Below are 24,001 nucleotides of genomic sequence, written 5' to 3'. Positions count from 1 at the left end.
AAAGGTAGTAAAAATGTACATTATGAATATGATATAAGACAGTTATTTATTTCCTATATACATTTCACAGCTAGGTGGTGGAGCAGACAGAATATTGGGCCTGGAGTCAGAAAGACTTGAATTCAAACTTGGCCTCAAACACTTACTAGCTGTGTTACTGTGGGAAAGTCACTAAACCTGTTTGCTTCAGTTTCCTCTACTGTAAATTGGGGGTAATAATATCACCTATCTCACAAAATGGTTGTGGGGATTAAATGAGATAATATTTCTTAAGTGCTTAGCAGAGTGCCAGGCACATAGTAGGAGTTATACAAAGATATTCCCTTTCTCCTCTCTGTCTGTCTTTCTTTCTAATGATACACACCAGGGAGGAGGTCCAGAAGAAAAACTCTTTGTGGGTTGGTCAGATCACATATACAAACATACTTATGAGGAGGCAGGAAAAAGCTTTGGATAGGAGTTAGGGTCTATATAGCAAAACTTGATTATAAGTAAACTACCATGACAAGGTAAAAAATCCACCTTTCCAATAATCAGTGCTAATTTCAAGAAGAGATATATTTTGTATATATCTCAACCAATTAATAAGCATTTATTAAATGCCTATTATGTGCTTGGCACTGTGCTAGGAGATGAGGATATAATTGCAAAAAATGAAATAATCCCTTCTTTCAAGAATATATACATGTTGTTTCCCCTGAGAAAATATTTTGAGGATAGAGCCTGTTTCATTCTCAGTTACCTAGCACATGGTAGGTGCCAAATAAATGCTTATTGATTGATTGAGATACAGCAGTGGCCTGATTTTACCCCAATCTAGTTAGCTCCTTTCCTGATTCTCTGGTGAACCTCCACATCCCCTTTCCCATAATCTACCAGGGAGAAAAAAAGAAATATGACCACATCATGGAAAATAAGGCAAGGACTAGAATAAGGGGAGATGACTGGATAATGAAGATCATTTCTAAGGCAGAAGCCAGAAAGCAAATGCTCCTCTGTCAAAACTAAGCTTTTGATTTTAGAGAGACTGATTGTGACAGGTCATTGCTAAGAGACTTGGTTTTCTTTGGTTTGGGTGAAGATCTTAGAAAGCACGTCAACAAGCATTCATTAAGTGCCTACTATGTTCCAGGTGCTAAGCACTGGTGTTCTCACACAGCAGGGATAGAGAGAGGAGGAAGATGTAGGAGAAAGGGAGAGAGCAGCCCTCCCTATACCTGTTAGAAAAAGAGTGGACAAATTGGAGGCCTGTTCACCAGCAACAGAACTGTCCCCATTTAACCCACGTGGATGTTAGGTGTATTTGTGTGTCACACACTCACACCCACGTGCTTATATTCTGCAAGCTTCCAAATTAGCCTTGGGCCCATCTCTCTCTGCTCCCATTGCCCACATGCACTGAAAACTCTGGGAAGACATCATTCTTTTCATCCCCATCACCCAGTTTATCCAGCCCGTCCCCCCACGGGCAGGAGCGCAGCCACTTGCTGCTCCTCTCCTTCTACTGCCCCGACCCTGGGCGGGCCCTTTGTGAGAGCACCAGGGCGGCAATCCCAGTCTATGGTCGGGGGAAGCCCTACCCTCCTAATAAAGGACATTCCCTTCTTCTCTAGCCTGTGGCTTCTATCCAATGACTGCTCCATCCCCAATTCCCCTTCCTTCCCTCCACCCCTCTTCCCCCATTTTGGCCAAATCTAGCCAGCGCAAGGCTGGGGGGTGGGGAAACCGGAGAGAGGCAGGGCGTTGAACTGGAGAGGATGGAGAATAAGATTATTTTAATGCCCTCTGCTGCCCCGTTTGCCCTCTCCCCTTCCCGATTTAGGGGTGAGGGCCTGCTACCCCCTTTAACCTAGAAGGATAAGGGAAAAGTAGAGGGGTGGTAGGAAGAGGAGGGAGGAGACGAGAGGGCCCATAACACAACCTAGAAGATTGAGAAACCATGAGCCCGCCCCCACCCGCATCTCCCCCTCCCCTTGGCTGGCGGCTGCCGCAGCTCCAGCTAATAGGCGTCAGCGTGGGCTCCCCGGAGTGAGTCGCTAGGTAACCGAGCTCCGCAGACCAAGAAGTGGGGAAGCCCGAGCTGCTCGTCACCCTGAAGGCAGGAGGGGGCGCAGGAACCACTCCTCTTCCGCGCCCTCCATCTCCAACCAGGCACTCCCGGATTGCCCCTACCTTAGATACGCGAGTGTGAACACACACACACACACACACACACACACACACACACACACACACACACACACACGCACGCACAGACACACTCAGACACGCACACACACAGGCACATACGCACACATACACACAAACAGGCATGCTTCCTATCCCCACCTTCCACTCGATTCATTGACCCGCTCCGCTCCCCTACCCCGCTGGAAAGAAGGCAAGAGGGGACCTTCCACCCACCCCATCTCCATCTCGGGGGTTGGGGGTGGGGGAGAGGACTCCTGACATTGCAAACCACCCTTCCAAGCCGTCTGGCACCCACAGCACTGTCCGTTCCCCCAACTTAGTTGGACCCGCGGAAGCTGAGGTGGTCGCTCCTGCTTCTTTCAGTGTCTCTGCTGCTGCCGCCGCCGCCGCCGCCACCGCCGCCTTTGCCTTCGCCGCTGCTGCTATTGCTGTTGGCGTCGGTAAGATGGTTCCCAAATTGCTTTAATGGACGTGGGTTATTGTTGTACCTTGAAGAAGCAAGCATACGAACTCGCCGCGTGGGAAAGTTTTCTGTGTTCTCTGAAGATCGCCCAGTCGTCAGAGAATCTAGGTGGGGATGGTTCTTTTAAAGCTACTCTTCTTTGCCTTCTAAGGCCTCCCCACCCATCCATTCCCTATCCACTTTAGGACTGTAGTTAGTGCCCGGGCTTCAATAAGGTTTCTCTCTTTTGCTTCTCCAAAGTCTGTGTGATGACCCCAGAAGCTGGGCATGACGATCCCCTGGGAGCAGCAAGGAAATGGTAGTGCTGACCTGAGACTTCACTGGAGGGAAAATCTTTCCAGGAGAAGGAAATGAAATGAGCTCTAGGGATCTGGTGCCCAGTAGCCATCTGAAGCCCGTTGAAAACTTGTCGCTTTGTCCAGGAGAATGGTGCTGAAGACGCCTGCCCAGTTCACAGGATACCTGGATGCCATGCTCAGCCCAGCGTCTGCAGAATGCTCCCTGCCCCTCTCTTCTTCCTGATGCACTGCACGGTAAGGCCCTTTTCTGCCTTTGTAATAATGCCCCTTTGCTTAAAAATTTTTTTTAGGCTTTCCTTTTTGTTATTTCACTCCACCCTCAGCCTTATAACCTGTTTGTTTTCCAGAGTTGTCATTTTCCGTGGCTGAGGACACCTGATTGACAGTATAGTTTCCACTAACATTTTGTAGCTTCCTTCATACCCCTGCATATTTAATGCGTGTTTGAAGACACCTGGTATACTCAATCAGGTTTTATCACCCACAGTCCCATCAAAAAGGGAAAGAGAAAGACCTGTTTGGTAGGAACGACAATATATTCAAATTATAACGAATAGTCTTCTTTATCTTGGCCCCCAGTAGACACAAGTATGTCCCATCTTTTTCTAGATAAAGCTACTTTGGTATGTGTGTGTGGGGGGGGGCGGGGGAAGATGTATTTCTGGTCAAATACATGTTCTAATAAGTATTGAACAAACGTTAAACCAGCATGTCCTTCCTCTTGTAAAGAAAAAGCAAAAAGCCAAAACCAAGACACCCATTCTAAAGCACAGTGAATGTTGAAATTAAGTTTATGCCCAATACTACTTTTTTTTCTTTCTAATACTTCTTTTAATCAACATCTGAGGCTTTGCTTGGATTTTATCTTTACAAATTACCTCTTGAATGATGCAACATGTAACATTTGGTTTGTACTAATGTGCCTACCCTGTAATTAGCATGTGAAGTATATGTTACCTTTGTTTTACATGTTTTCTGCCCTCAAACTGGATACGTATATTAGATCTCAGGTAGAAAAGCCAATTTCTTCATGTCAGCTGATTCTGGTATTCTGCAATTAGTCATCTTTGGCTATTAACACTGTGATCAGAGACAGCATAAAAATTACAAACCCTATTGATAATGGTCTCTCAATGCATGCTTGTCATATAAGTGTATGTATTGCAAGTGACACTTCCTACCTTTCAGAGGGGAAAGGCTGCTTTAATATAATATGGTACACTGGATTTCTTCATTTGGTGCCTAACTTTCCCTCTTTGTAGCTTTTAAATGTTCTCATACACATTCTTGGGTCATTCTTAGGTAATAAGAAAGCAAGGTCATAAAGAAAAGTTTATTTAGCTCTGGTTCTGTAAAGCTTAGGCAATTTATAAGCAGAATCCCTAGTTCAAATTCAGACTGGATGACTATGGAGCTTAGAGGGCCACATTCAGCCCAATAAGTGAGATTTGCATTGTTATTTGAGGGGGATGGGAAGAAGTATGTGTATTTATACTGATCTGTGCTAGGGAATTAATGGGGGCAGAATCATGTGGGTGCTCAGGGCCACACAAAATGAATAGGTGGTTGATTTCCAAGGAGAACGGTGGATGTGGTAGAGATTACAAGAGTCAAATATGATAGAACAAGAGAAGGTTGAAAGCTAAACATATTTTAAAAGCCCATCCTAGGAGAGATGGGTGGAAACTATCCAGTGCTTCAAAGTGTTCAATTTAGCACACTATGGAACTAAATGAAATTGGTAATATACTTTGAGCCTATCTAAATGGGTGCCACAGTGATCCTTCAGAAGGAGGAGATATAATATATGACCATGAAGTCCAGCTACAAGTATATAGCCCCTGAATTTTCCTTCTAATCACAATTAATTTTCTTTGCAGAGGTCAGACTTTTTAGTCAAATAATTAGTAGGAGTAAAAAAACCTAATTTTTCAAACACTTCCAAATATATTGTTTACTAATTACCTTAGTAATGGACTAATTAATTCCACCAAGTATCCAGAGGTACCCTGATTATCTTAGAATTGTAGATAAAAAAACTTTTAGTTCATTACTTGTTCCTTGGCTGTAGTTTACAATTAAATTAATCACCTTGACCTATGGGGAATTAAGATTGTTTTCATAGCTAGTTTTAAGACTTAAGTTAATGAACCCTTTGAAGAATTATTGAATTATAAATGAAACATAATACTTCTAAATACATTAGTGTCTTACGTATTTACCAAAGACTAAATGCCAGCTGGGACATATTATATAATTGTTCCATCCCCAAAAGTCAGTAGAGCGGGCCTATGTTTATTCTATCACATAGAGAAGTCCTGTATATAGGAAATCTTGCATTTTATGCACATGTATAATTTATTGTACACAGTTGGATTTTTAATCTGTATCACCTGTGTTTTGAATAAATATTACAATAGGGAAGTAACTTATGAAAAATGCAAATGACAAGGACATGTCATTATAAAATGAGACTGATTTTTCCTTTGATATTAAATGCTATAATGTTCATGTTCTGATGGACAACTGTCCAATGTAGTAAGCCTCTAATATTTGTCTTCTAACTTATTGCTTTCATTAATTTTCTCCCATTCCTGGAGCTTCATTTTCCTTTTTTACTTCATCACGTATTCTCCCTTTGCAATTTTTTGCTTTTCTTTTGGGTCCACTTCTTTTAGAAAGTCTCCAGTACAGAACTAGATTCACTAAACTAGATGCACTTAGCCCTTTACTCTGAAATTTTTTTTCTCCTTATTATCTATAATTCACTGACTGATTATGAACTCTCCTAGAGAAAACAATCCACCCTGTTATACCTTACCATTTAATACATTGTTTTCAGTTATACAAATACAAATAGTGTATTGGCCATTGAAGCATACATCTTCAAGATTGTATAGCTTTTCCAAATGGATATGTTCAAATTCTACAAACATTTTAATTGTCTACTCTGTGCAAGGTGATGACTAGGAACTGATGATAGAAAAACAAAAATTAAATAGTCTCTGCCCTCAAGGAGCAAGAAGACAATGCATATGAAGATCTGTATAATTAATACAAATTAAGGTGAATAGTGATTGAACACTGGCAACAGTGTATATCAGGAATAATATCATGGCAGTGGCACTTGAGCTGAGACCTGAAATAAGAAAAGAGTCTGATAATTAAAAATGAGTCAAAACAAAGATGTAGAAGACAGCATGCCAAGTTTAGGGAACAGCTTCACAATCTAATTTAGAAGGGAAAATAATCTTGAGAGATGGGTTGGGGTCAGTTTGTAGAGGGCTGTAAATACTAGACTGAAAGATATGTATTTCATGCTAGAGGCAATGGGGAGCCAATTAAGGTCTTTAAGGAGAAGAGTGACATGGTTAGAACTATGTCTTAGGAAGATGATTCTGGCAGTTATTTGCAAATCCAGTGCAATTTCAAGTACACTGAGCACCCTCTGGTATGATGGGCATCAGAGGGTTTGGCCTAGAAGAGCTCTAAGACCCTAGTTTCTAGCTCTCATATTCTGCAGTCTATCACTATTTGCCTTCAGTATTTTCATTCCAGTAGAAATTATTATCCAGTGTGTGGGGTACTCCAAGAGAACTATAATCATATAATAGAATAAAGTTGCATGCTAGAGATCAGACAACTTTACAAATGAGACCTACATAGCAAGATTGATACAGATCTTTATGTCATTTTATTCAACGAGGGTAAAAATAATGGAACATTGCTTGTAGATGACACTTCTACCCAAGGAACTCAATGATTTTTGTGTCAGCATTATTTTATTCCAGGATGACAGGTGGGGAGGACATGTCATTTTTTTAATATACACAATTTATTTTATTTTATTTTATTTTGGTGAGGCAATTGGGGTTAAGTGACTTGCCCAGGGTCACACAGCTAGTAAGTGTCAAGTGTCTGAGGCTGGATTTGAACTCAGGTCCTCCTGAATCCAGGGCCAGTGCTCTCTCCACTGCACCACCTAGCTGCCCCTACACAATTGTTTTTAAAGATAAACTAGCACTATAAATAGTAACATGAAAACCATATGGAAAACATCAAAGCTACTCAAAACTTTTAGCTTCATGGGAAAATGACCATGCCAAGTGTTATACCATCTTGCATACACATGATAACCTTTTAAAGCCTAATGGATAACAACATGAATGGATAGTGGATAGTATATGTGCTTAGGTGACAAAATGATTCTGGTAATTTCTTTTAAGTATTATTAAAGTGTCAATCTCAGAGTTGGAAGGGACCTCACAGGGCATCTAACAAAACCCAATACTTGACTGAGAATCCCTTCTATATCATATCCTAGAAGCATTTATCCACCCTTTGTCATAATCTCCCAGCAAAAAGTCCACCATTTCTCAAGAGGGGCCATTCCACTTCTGGATAGTACTTAATTATTAAACAGTTTTCCTTATGACAAGGCTAAATGTTACTTTTCACAAATGCCGCTCATTACTTCTAAATCTCCCCTCAGTGGCCAACCAAAATAAGTTAGTTCAATGCAAACAATTCTACACCAATGCTTTAATGCAGGTGACTTCTGAATCTTGTATTTTATCCAAGATTTACATTCAAGCAAATAAATTATGTGATTCACTTGGATATATACAATCAAATTGATACAAATTTTCATTGGGATAGTTGATTTCCATTTATTGAATAGAGTCAATATTTTCTTTTATTTCTTCCTTTAATTTCTTTTGTGTGTGTTTCACCATCATTTCCTGATATTCTCCACCCCAGTGAACAGTGTAGAAAGCCAAGGCTGTCAGGGCATAATAAAATTAGTTTTCTAGGGGGATACAAAATAACACCTTAAGCATTTAATGTTCATGAATATAAATTATATACACATATACACACATATCTATCTATCCATCCATCTATCTATCTATCATGAATGGTCCTAATTAAACCATGGCATTTGTTTAAAAAGGACGGATGGCCACATTTGGGATGCTCAGATCCAATTCAATAAATATTTATTAAAAACCTCCCATGAACAAAGCCTGTGCTAAGCACTGAAGGAATAAAGATAAAAAGAAAGATTATCACTGCTTATATTTGACTTGGTGACTTACATTTTGCTTTCTGGATTCCAACAAGAAGTTCTCCTCTCTGACCCCCTTGGACTTTTAGTTAGAAGACTTGTATCTTCAAGTATGAGTTCTTCCACTTACTAATTATGTGGGTTAGGCAAGTCACATCACTTCTCTGAGTCTCAGTTACTACATAAGTAAAATGGGAATAATAATATTGACAATACCTTCCTAAAATGATGGTTGTGAGAAATATGTTTTTACTAGAGCTATAGAGGATAAGCATTAATTCTCTTTGATTTTTTAATGTGCTTCATAGAAATTTCTGGGACTTCACTGGCATAAAAATCCTGAGTACAGCTCTGTTTCTAGCTCAATGATTCTCTGGAGCATGGTGATGAGTGGGACTTTTTTGGAAGGCTTTAGTATAGATAATGCAACCTGGCTTGCATATTTAAGCATAGGCCATGTTACATAACAAAGCCCCTTCAAAGCATAGTGTATGTTTTCTCTTTTAAGAGGTTTACAAGTTATTCCTTTTACATGAAGCAGAGGAGAAGAACTAAGAGCAAAAAGGTGTTTATAAATTCATGTACAACTCAAATCACAGTGGCAGAAAATATAGATTTAAAAATGTCTTTAAGACCACAAAAAAAGAAAAGAAAACAGAAGAATGCCAGTTTGAGAAATAAGACACTAAGCTTTTAGTCTCAGCTCTGCTACAAACATGTTTTCTGACATCAGGCAAGTCATTTCCCTTATCTGGGTCTCTGTTTCTCTCCAAAAATAAAGAGTTGTGTTTACGTGATCTTTGAAGTCTGTTTCATTTCTGACATTCTGTGCTTCAAATATTTGATTATCTGTTTGGCATAATTACTGTGAGTTCACAGAAGTTCAAATTCTAAATATGTTTTCTTAGCTAATAAGTTTAATTATTCAAGGCCCATGGGATCATAAATTTCTCCGTCAGACATGTTATTTATATAAAAGGGAAGAGATTACTGGAATATGCCTTAGATACTTTTTATTACTATTTCAGAAGTCAAGAACAAACCTTCTGATATAGTCAATAGTGTAAATGCGAGGTTAGAGGATTGCATTTCTAGTTTCCAAAGAAAAAGGTGAAGGAGGTGACTGTTGGTTGAGGGAGGTGACTGTCCTGCCATACTGCACCCTGCTTATACCACAACTGGAGTATTGTGTTCAATTTAGGGCAATGAATTTGAAGAACACTAACAAATTTCTCAGGGCAGGGAGGGGTATGGAAACTTTGCCACGTTAGGATCAGGCAAAGAAACTTGGAGTGTTCAGTCTGATAAAGAAAAAACTAAGGGAATCCAAACTATCTTAAAATATTTGAAGAGTTGGCAATAGAAAAGAAATTGGACTTGTACTGGTTTCACCCAGAATGTTGCTCCTTAGAGCAAGGAGTTCATGTTGGGTAGAGGTTAATTTTGGCCCCCAGTAGGAGAAAATCTTGCAATTTAGTGATGTCTGCTAATGGAATAGGCTGCCTTGGGAGGTAATAAGTTCCCAAACAATACCTCTTATAGTATCAATATATATTGATACTGTGTATTGTATTTTATACTGTATATTGATACTGTGAGAGGTATATATATGTATATACATATATATATACACATATATCTATATACATACACATATACACACATATGTATATATGTATGTGTGAGTGTACACACATACTTACATACTATATATGTGTGTGTATGTGTGTAGGCCTCCATCAGTTGTGGGTGACCACGGATCAGCGCCTAGAAGAACCACAGGCCACAGTTTGGCTGTGCAGTCCGACACGGGAGCCACAGCTCCTGAGTGACTTATAACTGGTAACTGCTGCATCCCATGTTGTATCTACCCCATGAGAAGTGTCCTCTCCAGGGCGCTGGCCTGGGCAGATCAATATGGAAAACAAGCTGTTGCCCATGCAGCAGGTTTTCCCTCTCTGCGACATTGGTGGATCCAAAGGAGAGGCAGAGCCAATACAGTTTGGCACCAGTGCCACCGCAGGAGTTGCCAGAGGGATGTGATGTCCAACATCCAACTGCCTAAGGGACTCCGACTCCTGATTTTTCCTCAGGGTTAACTCCCAAAGCCTTTCCCATTTATGGGTATAGCCACAAGGCAGCGGAGGTTAAAAATCAGGGTTTCCTTCCCCTAGGCGGGTTGCCTGCCAAGACTAACAAGCCCCACCTGCCCGAAGCAACTGGTTTTAAGGCACCAGTGACTCGCCTTCGCCCCTTCTCCTGTTAATGGAAACAGTTCCGCCGCGAGAAGGCCAGGAGTTGGGCTTTGGTTGACAGAGGCTATTTAAGTATGTGTGTGTATATATATGTATATGTGTCTATGTGTCTATGTACGTATGTGTATATATATATATATATATATATATATATATATATATATATATGAATAGTTTTGGAGAATCTTTGAGGTCATGTTGACCCCAATAATTATTTGGGCAGTGATTTTGTGACTAAAAAGCATATTGGCTTGGAAATAAGGGCACCTGAAATTTAGTCTTACACATAGATAGCTATAAAGCCTCTAGGAAAATCATGTAAACTTTGAGCTTCAGTTTATTTATCCATAAAATGGAGGCCATAAAACCTGCCCTTCTTGCTTCACAATGTTTTTGTAAGGGTCAAATGAGATAAAGGATATGAAAAGTGTTAAGTGCTAAATAGATGTAAGGGTGGCAAAGCAATGAGGCAAAAGCTTCAAGAAGCTCAGAATCCCTTAGTTCTAATACTTCAATTAATCAATAAATATTTATTTAGTACCTACTGTGCTCTAAGCACTGTGATAAGCACTGGATATACAGAAAGCAGGAAAAGGCAATCTCAAGGAGCTCATGATCTAATGCTGGACACAGCATGCAAACAAACTATGTTCACGATAAATAAGAATTAATAGATGGAAATCATTAGAATTAAGACGGGTGGCACTTTCTGTATTTCTTTGAAGTTGTAATAGGGGAATTAAAAGAAATGTGAATTATATTTCATATAGGATTAAAAACAACCTGATTTTTATTTTTATTTTTTGCTGGGATTAAGTGACTTGCCCAGGGTAACCCAACTAGTAAGTGTCAAGTATCTGAAGCCAGATTTAAACTCAGGTCCTCCTGAATCCACTGAGCCACCTAGCTCCCTCCCTGATTTTCTTTAAACAGTAAAAGTTTGAATTGGAAGCAGCTAGGTGATACATTTGATAGTGCAGCACTTGAAGTAAGGAAGACCTGGATTTGAATACTGCCTCACATACTTCCTAGCTATGTGACCTTGAACTGTAACCTAATCCCTGTTTGCCTTAGTTTCCCCATAGATAAAATAGAGATAATAAGAACACCTGTCTCCCAGAGTTGTAAGGATAAAAGCACATATTTGTAAGGGGGTTCTGTACACCCTAAAGTGCTATAGACATGCTAGTTATCACCATCATCATCAATAGACTAGCCACATACCATTCATAGCCATTAACAAGGAAAGCCTGTTAATTAAAAGCTTGTTATATTTATTACCAATTTGTGTTCATTATTTTTCATTTTCCTCTGGTGAACAAAGATATGTACATAATTCTAACAAGCCTATGCCTCAATTAGCATCATATTAAAAATAAATAAAAAGACTATGCATAGTTTTAGATATATTTTAATTCACTCTTTACTTTTATTCTCCTATTGATTAATTCATCAGAGGTTTATGAAAAGCTTATGACAATGTGTACTATTCCTCTAAGGTCGTCCTCTGAGGCTTGATCATAGTATGGAAATGATCCGTAATTTTCTTTCTTTTTTGGTGAGGCAGTTGGAGTTAAATGACTTGCCCAGGGTCACACAGCTAGTAAGTGTCAAGTGACTGAGGTTGGATTTGAACTCAGGTCCTCCTGACTCCAGGGCCGGTGCTCTATCCACTGAGCCACCTAGCTGCCCCATGATCCATAATTTTCAAAGGAGCTCAAGCTCTGGTTGAGCATGTCTGCCATTTGAGGAATAGCCTTGGACTAAGTTCAAAGAAGCTCATATCCTAAAAATTGGCCACTAAATAATTTTTTTTTTTGGCCATAGTAATTCATGAAGACCAACTATTGAGGTCTATATTAGTGGCAGGAGTAACCACACTGCTGAAATTAACAGTGTTTTAAAGTTTAAATAAGGATATTCAATGCTAGGTGCACTCTTCTAGGTGTCCAGGGAGATACAGACGTAAATATCTCATGATTCTTGCTCTTATGGAACTCAGTAGGGGCATCTAAGACCTATACATGGATAGCAGCAGGCTTTGGACCTGTTATTTCATTGCTACAGAAAACTACCAAGTGAAGAAACATCAAGACAGCACCTTCTCAGCAATTTATAATCCAAGAATGTTTCCTAGAGGTCTGAGAGACCGAGTGATTTACACATAGCTAAAATGTGTCAGAGTCAGGTCTGAAACCCATTTCTTCCTGGTTTTGAGACCAGCTTTCTAATCACTAAATGTTGTTCTGATTTGTATAGAATCTAAAGGTATAAGAGTATAAAGTGTGAGGGATTAATCACTTTTTTGTTTTTTGGTGGGGCAATTAGGGTTAAGTGACTTGCTCAGGGTCACAGAGCTAGTAAGTGTCAAGTGTCTGAGGCCAGACTTGAATTCAGGTCCTCCTGATTCCAGGGCTGGTGCTTTATCCACTGCACCACCTAGCTGCCCCTGGATTAATCACTTTTCAAGATAGGGGATCTAGAATACTTCATGGAGGAAGTGACACCTGGGATGTTCCTTGAAGGAAAGGCAAAGATTGAGATCAAGGAAGAAAAGGCATTCCAGACACAGGAAATATTTATTGTGATACAAACAAATTTTTATTTGTTGCCTATATTATGCACCTATACTGTACTACTGGTCAGATAGTAACTAAATAAATATTTATTAAGAGCCGACTAGGTACCAGGCATTGTGCTAAGTGCTGGGGATACAAAAAGAAGAAAGGAGCCCCTTGACTTTAAGAAGCTCACTTTCTTTCTTTCTTTCTTTTTGAGGCAATTTGGGTTAAGTGACTTGCCCAGGGTCACACAACTAGTAAATGTCAAGTGTCTGAGGCTGCATTTGAACTCAGGTCCTCCTGACTCCAGGGCTGGTCCTCTCTCTACTGTGCCACCCAGCTGCCCCAAGAAGCTCACTTTCTAATGGACAAGAATCATTTATTTATTTTGAGATTTTTTTTATAATACCTCAAAAGACCAAGGATTTCATTAGTTTGAGTGTTTTTTGCTGCCACCACAGATTAATTCACATTGTCAATTTTCACTATACCGTGGTAGGTGATTTTTATAAGTTGCTTTGCCCCCAAACATTATGAACTAATGACCAGCTTTCTGGTGATGAGCCCATTACCAAGCCTTTCCTATAGTCTTTCTAACTTTGTGAGACCTTGATTAGTTAGTCTTCCTTTGATATGGCCTTTTGAGAATACTGGATTACCTCTACACCACAATGAGGCATTGGAACATTTAAGGGTCTTAGGCTAAATGAGTCATAAAATTTCAGATTGATTACTGTGTTTTTTTTTCTTTCTTTTTTTTTTTTTGTGAGGCAATTGGGGTTAAGTGACTTGCCCAGGGTCACACAGCTAGTAAGTGTTAAGTGTCTGAGGCCAGATTTGAACTCAGGTACTCCTGACTCCAGGGCCAGTGCTCTATCCACTTCACCACCTAGTTAATTGCAGAGGGTGGTGTTGTTGCTCTTGTCTTAATTATCCATCTTTAGCTAATTTATATGTTAAATGGTACAACTATACCCTGACACCTTCCTGAATAAAATGTAGGTTAAAATTATGAGTTTGTGTTATGTGTTATGTTACTCTGAGTGATCTGTAAACAAGTAAACAGATTAATATTGAAATGGTTTGAATACAAGAGTCCCCTTTTCTATGCTACAGAGTACCACTTCAGTTCTAAATGTAATTGGCACCATCTATACAAAGAACAGATTTTATACATAGTTCCGGATGTATTCTGTAACTTTTTGAGCTGTCTTTCATTCAACAAACATTTACTAAGGGCATACAATGTGCCATCTACTGTGTTATACATGATGAGAGAGAATAATAAAAATAAGATGTGTGCTTTGCCCTTGAGTAACATATAGTCTATGGGGAAGACATGACAGGTACGTAGTTAGCCTATTTAAATCTGTATAATATTTAAGTATATAAGATGAGTATAAAGTCTTGTGAGATCAGATGAGGAAAAATGGCTAACAGCTAGGGAAAATCGGGAAAAGCTTCATGGAGTTAATGGAGATGGCAATCTAGATACAGAAAACTTCTGTGGGATAGGAGTGGGAGTAAGGTAAAGTGGACTATTTCAGAAAGCACCAGGCTTGCAGCCAGAAGAAAAAAAACAAAACTGTGTTTGAATTTAGACTTTGTCATGAACCAGTGTTACCCTTTACTGTGGCATCTTGGGGAAGTCACTTGACCTTTTAGAGTCTTAGATTCCCAGTATAAAATGTCTCTGGTATTTCTTATATGACTTCGGATAACTCATTTAATCTTTCTGAGTCTCATTTTCCTTATCTGTAAAATGAGAGGGTGGGTTGTATGGCCTCTCAGCTCTCATCTTGTTCTTAAGGTTGTGAGCCTGTAATTTTGGTCATTGTTCTATTTCAGAGCAATTTTTGTGAAGATCAAATGAGAAAATACAAATATAGTACTTTAAAAGCCTAAAGTGCTATATAAATTTATTAGTATGGCTCAACTCATTTCTGGTGCCCTGGAAATAGTCCTGATAAACCATATTTTTAAAAAAAAACCCTGAAATCTAAAAAAACATACCCAAACAAAACCAAAAAAAAAAAAACACAAAAAAAATTGCTTTGGCTGCTATCATATATGAACCAGGAACTAGGAATAGTCTCATTTTTTGTTTTTGTGACTAACTCCTGACTCACATGGAATAGTAGTCAGAACTATTGTTTTTTGTTTGTTTTGATTTGGTGGGTGTTTGATATGAGCATTCTATATCATGAAGGAGTTTTCAGTTATGGAATAAACATGCTACTAGACTTCACATGGCAAAGACAGGGACACTACTTTTCCCTCACGTTCATTAGATCTAAGAGTTGGAAGGAGTTGGGAAAGGCATTTAGTCCAACCCATTGCCCTTTGCATAGTTTTCTTTTGCAGTGTCTATGACATATGGTGTTCCTGCTCCTGTTCTTCTTTAATATCTGTAATGATGGAGAACTTACTACTTCCCCATGCAATCTTTACCATACAGCTTTTCTTTAATCTAATATGTTCTTCTTTAGAGTAAACTGAAACCTCCTTTCATATAACTTCTATCCAGCGGGGCAGCTAGGTGGTGTAGTGGATAGAGCACTGGCCCTGGAGTCAGGAGGACCTGAGTTCAAATCTGGCCTCAGTCACTTGACACTTACTAGCTGTGTGACCCTGGGCAAGTCACTTACCCCTCATTGCCCTGCAAAAAAAGGGTCTCTAGGCTCTGGCTTCTACCCAGTGGGCCTAATTTCCCCTTTTTGAAGTTATCAGAATAAATGCAATCCTTTTTGTGGAGGAGGTATAGAAGAATAAAAATAGTGCTGGACTTGGAGTCATCATAGCACTATCCTAGATTTAGACCTGAATCAGAAACACCAGAGATCACCTGGCTTAACCCAGCAGTGTTCTAGAGCCTGGTAGTACAGGCTCAAAAGCCAATTGTCAGTGTGAGCATTTGTATCTCAGAATCTAGCAAATGCTAAAATCAGGGCTTGACTTATTGTTTTGTTGATTGTCAAGAATACATACATATATATATTTTGGAGAGCTACTTTTGAACATTCACCAGCACACTGTGCCTAACACCCTCACTTAACAAATCTGGTTCTGACACTAGTTATATGAACCTTGGCAAGTCACTTAACCCCTCCAAGCCTTCATTTTTTGATAATAAAAATGCTTACACTGTTGTGGGAGGGTAAAATATTTTCTCAGTCTTAATGCAAATTCCGTGGGTGTTTTTTGTGCCCCACTATAGTCCTTTAAATATTTTAAATCAGTTGAATTCAGAAAGTCTATACCATTATAGTATGGAATCAATGTACATACAAACATATAATTTGTCCCAGGATGCCTGAATACATGACTGTTCAATTGCACAGGTTCTGAGACCTGAGTTCAAATGTAACCTCAATCACTATTAGTTCTATGACCCTGGGCAAATCATTTAACCTCTGCTTCAGTTTCCTCAAGTGTACAATGGCGATAATGATAATATCTACATTCTCAGGATAGCATCAAATGAAATATTTATAAAGCATCTTAGCACAGTGCCTGGCACATTGTAGGTTCTGAATAAATGTTTGTGTCTGTCTTATTTTGTAGTTGCGTACATGTAGGGACAGGAGGTTCAGAAACTTTTTTGTCATATGAATGCTTCCATGTAATTTAAGGAGAGGAAATAGAACATTAACAATGAAGCTACCAAGAAAGTTGTTTTAAAGGAAATGGAATTTGATATAAGCCTTGAAGAAAGTGAGGACTTCTAATATGTGGGAGTAAATAAAGAGAACATTCCACATATGAGGAGCAGCTTGTGCAAAGACAAGTGGGAAGAAGGTGGAATTTTACATCCAGGGCATAAACTGGCTGGAACATAGAATGTGTGAAGGGAAATAATGTGAAACTTGTCTGAAAAGATAGGTTAGAGTCAAACTATGAAGAGATTTCAATTTTGGAGTTTATGTTTTGTTTTAGAAGAATTGAGAAGCTGTTAAAGCTTCATGAACAGAGGAGTAACATAGCTGCAGTTGAGCTTTAGGAATTTCAGTTTGGCTGTTTGTGGTAAATGAATTCAAGATGGGAGAGACTGGTAGCAGAGAGAATTCCAAGTCTTGACAAGAGGTAATAAGGGCATGAATTGGGATTGTGGCCATGTGAGAGGAGAGAAAAAAAATGAAAACCATGTTGTAGGGATAGAATTAAAATGATCTGGAAACTTAATATAAGGGGTGGTGAAAAAGAGCAAAGAATTAAGGATGATTCATAGGCTATGAACCAAATTGGCTGGTAGAATGGATTTTTGCCTAACAGATAGAAGAAGAAAATGAGGAAGAAGAACAGGCTTCAGGGGAAAGCAAGGATCTTTCTACTGCAATTTTTTTTTTTAGCAACAAATATTTATTTGATTTTTTCCAGTTACATGTAAGGGTAGTTTTTGTCGTTTTTTGTTTTTTGTTTTTTTGGTGGGGCTATGGGGGTTAAGCGACTTGCCCAGGGTCACACAGCTAGCAAGTGTCAAATGTTTGAGGCCGGATTTGAACTCAGGAACTCCTGACTCCAGGGCCGCTGCTTTATCTACTGCACCACCTAGGTGCCCCCGTAAGGGTAGTTTTTAACATTCATTTTCATAAGATTTAGAGTTCCAAATTTTTCTCCCTCCCTCCCTTTCATCCCCCCTCCACAAGACCACAACCAGGTTGTATATGTACAATCCACAAGTGCTCCTTTTATCAGTTCTTTCTATGGGGGTGGATAGTAAGCTTCGTCATTAGTCCCTTGGGATTGTCTTGGATCATTGCATTGCTGAGAGTAGTTAAGTCATTCAGAATTGTTCATTGAATAATACTGCTGTCACTATGCACAATGTCCTCCCAGCTCTGTTCGCTTCACTATACATCAGTTCATGAGTCTTTCTAGGTTTTTCTGGGATCATCCTGTTTGTCATTTCCTGTAGTACAAGAACATTCCACCACAATCATATACCACAGATTCTTCCGGCATTCCTCAATTGATGGACATTCCCTTGATTCTCAATTCTTAGCCACCACAAAGAGTTGCTATAAATATTTTGTACAATTTTTCCCCTTTTCTCTTTTTCAAGATTACTATTGTTAACTGTTTCCCTTCCATCCTATTCTCTTTCCCATTATATTTATTCTATTATCCATCTTCTTTCACCCTATCCCTCTTCAAAAGGGATTTGCTTCTGTCTGTCCCCTACCCCAATCTGCCTTTCCTTTTTTTTCCCCCTCTCTCTTTATCCCCTTCCCTTCCTATTTTCCTGCAGGGTTAGAGAGATTACTCCACCCAATTGAGTGTATATGTTATTCCCTCCTTGAGCCAATTCTAATGAGATTGAGGTCTTTGAGCCAATTTTGATGAGTGTTAGGCTCATTTACTGCCCAGATTAAATAGATTACTCCACCCAGTTGTGTGTGTGTGTGTGTGTGTGTGTGTGTGTGTGTGTGTTAGTCCCCCCTTGAGGCAGCTCTGATGAGTTTAAGGCCTTTGAGCCTTTTCTAATGAGTGTAAAATTCATTTACTGCCCTGCTCCTCCCCATCTCTTCCCCCACTGCATAAGCCTTTTCCTGTTTTTTTCATGTAGGATTTGACCTCTGCCCTTCCCTCTCCCCCAGTGCATTCCCCTCACCCCTCCTTTCAACCGTAAAGATGTCATCATGGGGCAGCTAGGTGACACAGTGGACAAAGCATCGCCCCTGGATCCAGGGGGATCCCAGCCAAAACCCATCCTCAGACACAAGACAGTCACCCACTGCATGACCCCAGGTATGTCCCCCCAACTCCAATTTTTTATGGCTCTCTAGGGTCTTGTATTTGAAAGTCAAATTTGCCAAGCAGTTCAGGACTTTTCATCACAAATACCTGAAAGTCCTCTTTTTCATTTAATTCCCATTTTTCCTCTGAAAGATTATGCTCAGTTTTGCTGGGTAAGTGATTCCTGGTTGTAATTCCAATTCCTTTGCCCTCTGGAATATCATATTCCATGCCCTCCAGTCCTTTAATGTAGAAGCTGCTAGATCTTGTGCTATCCTGACTGGGGCTCCACAGTACTGGAATTCTTTCTTTTTGGCAGCTTGCAAAATTTTCTCCTTGACCTGAGAGCTCTGGAATTTGGCTGTAATATTCCTAGGAGTTTTCCTTTTGGGATCTCTTTCAGGAGGTGATCGGTGGATTCTTTCAATTTCTATTTTACCTTCTGCTTCTAGAATTTCAGGGCAATTTTCCCTGAGAATATCTTGGAAGATGATGTCTAAGCTCTTTCCTTGATCATGGTTTTCAGGTAGACCAATAATTTTCAAATTATCTCTCCTGGACCTATTTTTCAGGTCAGCAGTTTTCCCCAGAAGATATTTAACATTGCCCTCTATTTTTTTTATTCATTTGGATTTGATTTATTGTGTCTTGGTTTCTCATGAAGTCACTAGCTTCCATTTGTTCAATCCTAATACTTAGGCAATTATTTTCATCAGAGAGCTTTTATAACTCCTTTTCCATTTGGCCAATTTGACTTATCAAGCTGTTGATTTTTTTCTCATGTATTTCCTGCATCACCCTCATTTCTCTTTCCTTTTTTTCCCTCTACCTTTCTAACTTTATCTTCAAAGTCCTTTGTGAGTGCCTCTGTGGCCTGAGACCAATTAGTATTTTTCTTGGAAGCTTTAGATATAAGGAAAATTGACATCTTCCTTTGCGGGTGCACCTTGATCTTCCTTGTCACTGAAGAAACTTTCCATGGTCCTCACCTTTCTCTGTCTGCTCATCTTGCCTTTCTTTGACTTGATTTTTAGCTCCTTAAAGTGGGGCACTATTTCCAGGCTGCAGTATCCCAAGCTTCAGAAGTCCCAGGTGGTATGATTTAAGGAGGATCAGGTTCTTCACTTGCCTGAACTGTTCCCTGGTCCATAGATGACCCCAGACCAAGTTGCTAATCAACCAGCTTTGTGTGTTGTGGTTGTCAGCTCTGATGAGCCTGTTCTCCTCCCTGATCTGGGCCACTGCTTCTCAAGCCTACTTCCTGGTTCTCAGCAGGAGTGAAAAACCCAAGTTCTGCCTCAGCACCAGCACAGACCCCTGTAGTCTCCCCGCTGCCAAGGGCTCAGCCCTCTCACCAGACTGTGAGCTTAGTTCCAGATGACACTGGTGCTTCAGCTGATTCAGAGGCTCTGGGGCTCTCCTTCTCTGCTGAGACCTTCTTGGGACTGGATCTGTGTCAGGGTGACTGTGGGGTTGGGCTCCACTCCTGTATCAGCACAGTAGCTCCCTCCTTCTGACCTTCCAAGCCATTCTTGGTTAGAAGATGATTTCAGCACATTCTTCTGTGGGTTTTGCTGCTCCAGGCATTGTCCTATGGCATTATTTGGATATTTTTTGGAGCGATTGTGTCATGAGTTCGAGAGCTCACTGCCTTTCCTCCACTGTCTTGTCTACTGCAAAATTTTCAACCAAATGTGGTTAAAAGCTACTAAGAAGAGTAGCTTAAAAATTACATTATTAGGAGTTGTTAAACATAGAAATGGATTACTTCAAGTAGCTTTGGGAATCTCTGACTGACTTTAAAAATTAGTAATAATATCTTTCATTTTTCCATTACCTTTATCTCTGAATCTCTACTTCCCCATCCTTTATCCAGTATACTATCCCTTTTAATAAAGAATAAAAGCTTAAGGGGAAAAAGTTCACTAAAACTAACCAATATATCTATCCAATTAAAAAAAAAATTCCAGGACAAAAGGTTTGTTTCCCTGTTTGCTTTAGGTACAATGTTCTGTAGGGACATAGGTTAGGTAATCATATAAAACATCTTTTGCCACTATAACCCTACTACTTTATCTCTTTCAAATAAGTAGAATTATAGAATGTGGCAAATATTATGCAATGTTTCAGGTTCCTTTTGTTGTTCTTAATGAATAAAAGAAAAACTGTGGCAGCTTTCTGAGTAAAAGACATGAATATTTCCATGTTCTCTTATGATTTGATGAATATTTCACAGAGATATTTACTATTTCTAGAGGGATAGATATGCATACTCTCTGCTTAAATTCACCATTGAAGTAGTTAAGTGAGTTTTGGAGAGGACAAAAAGAACCTTTTAAATATACTGTACAGGGGCAGCTAGGTGGTACAGTGGATAGAGCACCAGGCCTGGAATCAGGAGGACCTGAGTTCAATTGTGACCTCGGACACTTGACACTTACTAGCTGTGTGACCCTGGGCAAGTCATTTAACCCCAATTCTCTCACCAAAAAACAAAAACAAAACAAACAAAAAACACCCAAACGAATAAGTATACTGTACAACACATTAAACCAGTGGTGGCTCTGCCTATAGAGAAATTCATCAATGTGAAAAAGATAACTGCTCTTAGACTCAAGTAGGTCTCACTTGTTCAAGAGAATTTTTTCTGACTTAGCCTAGCCCCTCCAAGTTTGGGCCCGAGTCCAACTTTCACTGTTACAGTGGTGTAGAACTGGATTTGGAATTGTGAAATAATTTACTCCTAAACCAGAGTTGTCAAATTCCCAGAGTGTTTACCTCCAGACCAGATTCCAATGTAATTGGGAAATGTTTAACAAAATAAATAAAAATGTGATATAACATAAATTATGTTAATTAGTGGTTTTTAAAAATAAAAGTATTCTATTATTTTCTAGTTACATGTAGAAATAGTTTTTAATATTTGTTTATATAAGATTTCCAATTTCAAATTTTTCTCCTTCCCTCCCTAGACAGCAGGTAATCTGATATATGTTTATATATATATAAAATAACATTATAATTAGTAGTTTTTGAGCTCAATGTGTGGGACAGTAGGGATCAGCCTCTACTTGAGTTTGACACAACTGTCTTAGACCATTTAATTATTAATCAAAGTGATTGATTCAAAAACAATATTAAAGGAGACATGTTGACTAAATTGATCTCAGCTCCCTTTTCTGCCCTTATCTCCAGGGAGATGTTTAGGTTCTTGGCAAGGCAATAGAGAGACTTTCAAGTCCAATGAGGTGTTCTTAAGGAGCTGGTACTTTTGTTAAGCCTCAATGGGAGCCAAGTCTTCTAAGAGGTGGAGGTGAGGATAAAGAATAGTCTAGGTGTGGGGAAGAGCATGAGCAAAGAAACATAGGCAGGAGATGGAATCTCATGTACAGGGAATAAACTGGCTGGAATGTAGGAGGACTCCTTTTGTATTGAGCTTAGGTGACCACAAATTCCATTAATATTTCAAGCCTTATCCCCTTGGATCAATCAGGCTTCAAGGATGGCTTCATTGCCTTTTTTTGTGTGAGGCAATTGGAGTTAAGTGACTTGCCCAAGGTCACACAGCTAGTAAGTGTCAAGAGTCTGAGGCTGGATTTGAACTCAGGTCCTCCTGACTCCAGGGCCAGTGTTCTATCCACTGTGCCACCTAGCTGCCCCCACTTCATTGCCTTTTAGGGGAAAACTAGCTTACTTGGCAGAGATTTTCTAGTTTTTCCTGATTAAGCTTAAAGAACAAACAGTGTATTTCAAACTTTTTCAGCAGAACTACTAGTAGATGCACTCTAAACATACAGGGGAATGGATTTTAGCTACTGTGTTATCCTCAGGCATCAAATAGCATGATTTAGTGGATAGAATATTTGGTTTAGAATTTGAGGACAAGGGTTTGAATCCTTGTGACTCCACTTAGCAGTTAAGATAATTATTGTCAAGTTACTCTGTTCTCTGGACCTCAGTGTCCTGAATTAATTGGGATCAATCTTTAAAGTTTGTTCCAGCTCCAGATCCTATGATGCTAAGCCATTTAACCTCTATTAGACTCAGTTTCTTAATTAGTAAAATGAAAATAATACCTGTTCGAAGCATATAGAACCCTGGACTTGGAATCATATAGGCTTAGATTATAATTCCACCATAACTACTTACTAGCAGTGTTACCCTGGACAAGTCACAGTGGCTTCAGTTACCTTATCTATAAAATGGAAACCATATCCAGAGCAATATGTAGTATGGCCTAGTAGATTAAAAGCTGGATTTGGAAAGCCCTAAGTTAAAGCCCTGCCTCTGACAAAAACTGGCTTTCATAAACCAAGGCAAGGAATTTAACTTCTTAGGGGTCCTAGGCAATTCACTAAGTCTATCAGTTACAGAGGAGGTACTGAATGCCACTGAAAGAGGAAATTCCTCCAAATGGACCTCTCTGTAATGATGATATTGAAGGTTCATTAAAAATTATCTATAGCACTTAGTTTACAGGACTGTTGTGATAATTGAAAGAAGTAATGATTCATATAAAGGATTTTGCAAACCTTAAGGCATCAAATATCTGTCAGTTATTATTATTGTTGTTGTTACTACTACTATTACTCTTACTGCATACTTCATAGAAATGTTGTGATGACCCTGAAGTGCTAGAGAAAAGTGAGCTATTATTATTGCATTATGTGCACAGATGATATATTGAATACAGTTGATTGATGATAATAGCTCACCGCTTGGTAATACTATAAAGTTTATAACTTTCCTCAAAGGCCTGTTGTAGTCCCATTTTTAAAAAGAAAATTAAAACTCAAAGAGATTCAGTGACTTGCCCCTCATTATAGAACTAGTGAGTGACCAAACCCAGGTCTTATGATTCTAATACTGGTGGTTCTTCCATATTCTGTCTCCTTTGTGCCCTGCCCCACTCCAAAGATAGTGAAAATTCTTTTTAAAAAACCTCTTTCTATATTAGGAACAATATTCTAATCTTTCCTTGTCTCCCCTTGATACTCCCCTCCACCATAAAAGTTAGACTAGTTTTTTCCTTAAAAGGTATTGAGGCCATGTTTGAGATTTAGTTGGTTCAGAGGAATAAAGACTCAGACTATGATGTCACTTCCTCATCTACAAAATAGCTACAAGGAGCTTCAGGGGATCTCTGATGCTTGCCTAGGAGATTGCAATGGGAGCTTCATTCGGGTGAATCAACTCAAGGGGATTTCAATGTGCCCCTCCCATTATATTTATAATATCCTCTTCCTGCCACAGCTAAATAAATACCCTTTTGTTAGCTGTTGGATAATCTGTGTCTCTCTTCAATATCAAGCCTAAACCACCAGGGGACTAGCCTGAATCAGGCCCAGACCAGAATAACTTCATAATTTTCTTGTGATTCTCTTATAATATATAATGCTTATGTAATATACACAAAAATGAATACTGAA

At 39.3% G+C, this 24,001-nt stretch overlaps 1 long non-coding RNA gene across 1 annotated transcript in view; it reads left to right on the top strand.

Moving 5' to 3' along the window:
• Window positions 1–1,693: 1,693 nt before the first annotated feature.
• LOC122743753 overlaps window positions 1,694–24,001 on the top strand; it is a 77,088-nt gene continuing 54,780 nt past the window's right edge. Inside the window, exon 1 of the long non-coding RNA XR_006355019.1 lies at window positions 1,694–3,186. This is a non-coding gene — a long non-coding RNA (uncharacterized LOC122743753). The remainder of the gene's footprint in view (window positions 3,187–24,001) is intronic.

Source organism: Dromiciops gliroides, chromosome 2 (assembly GCF_019393635.1).
Source record: "Dromiciops gliroides isolate mDroGli1 chromosome 2, mDroGli1.pri, whole genome shotgun sequence".
NCBI lineage: Eukaryota > Metazoa > Chordata > Mammalia > Microbiotheria > Microbiotheriidae > Dromiciops > Dromiciops gliroides.
The sequence above is the reverse complement of the archived record's forward strand: the minus strand, read 5'-3'. Positions and strand labels throughout refer to the sequence as shown.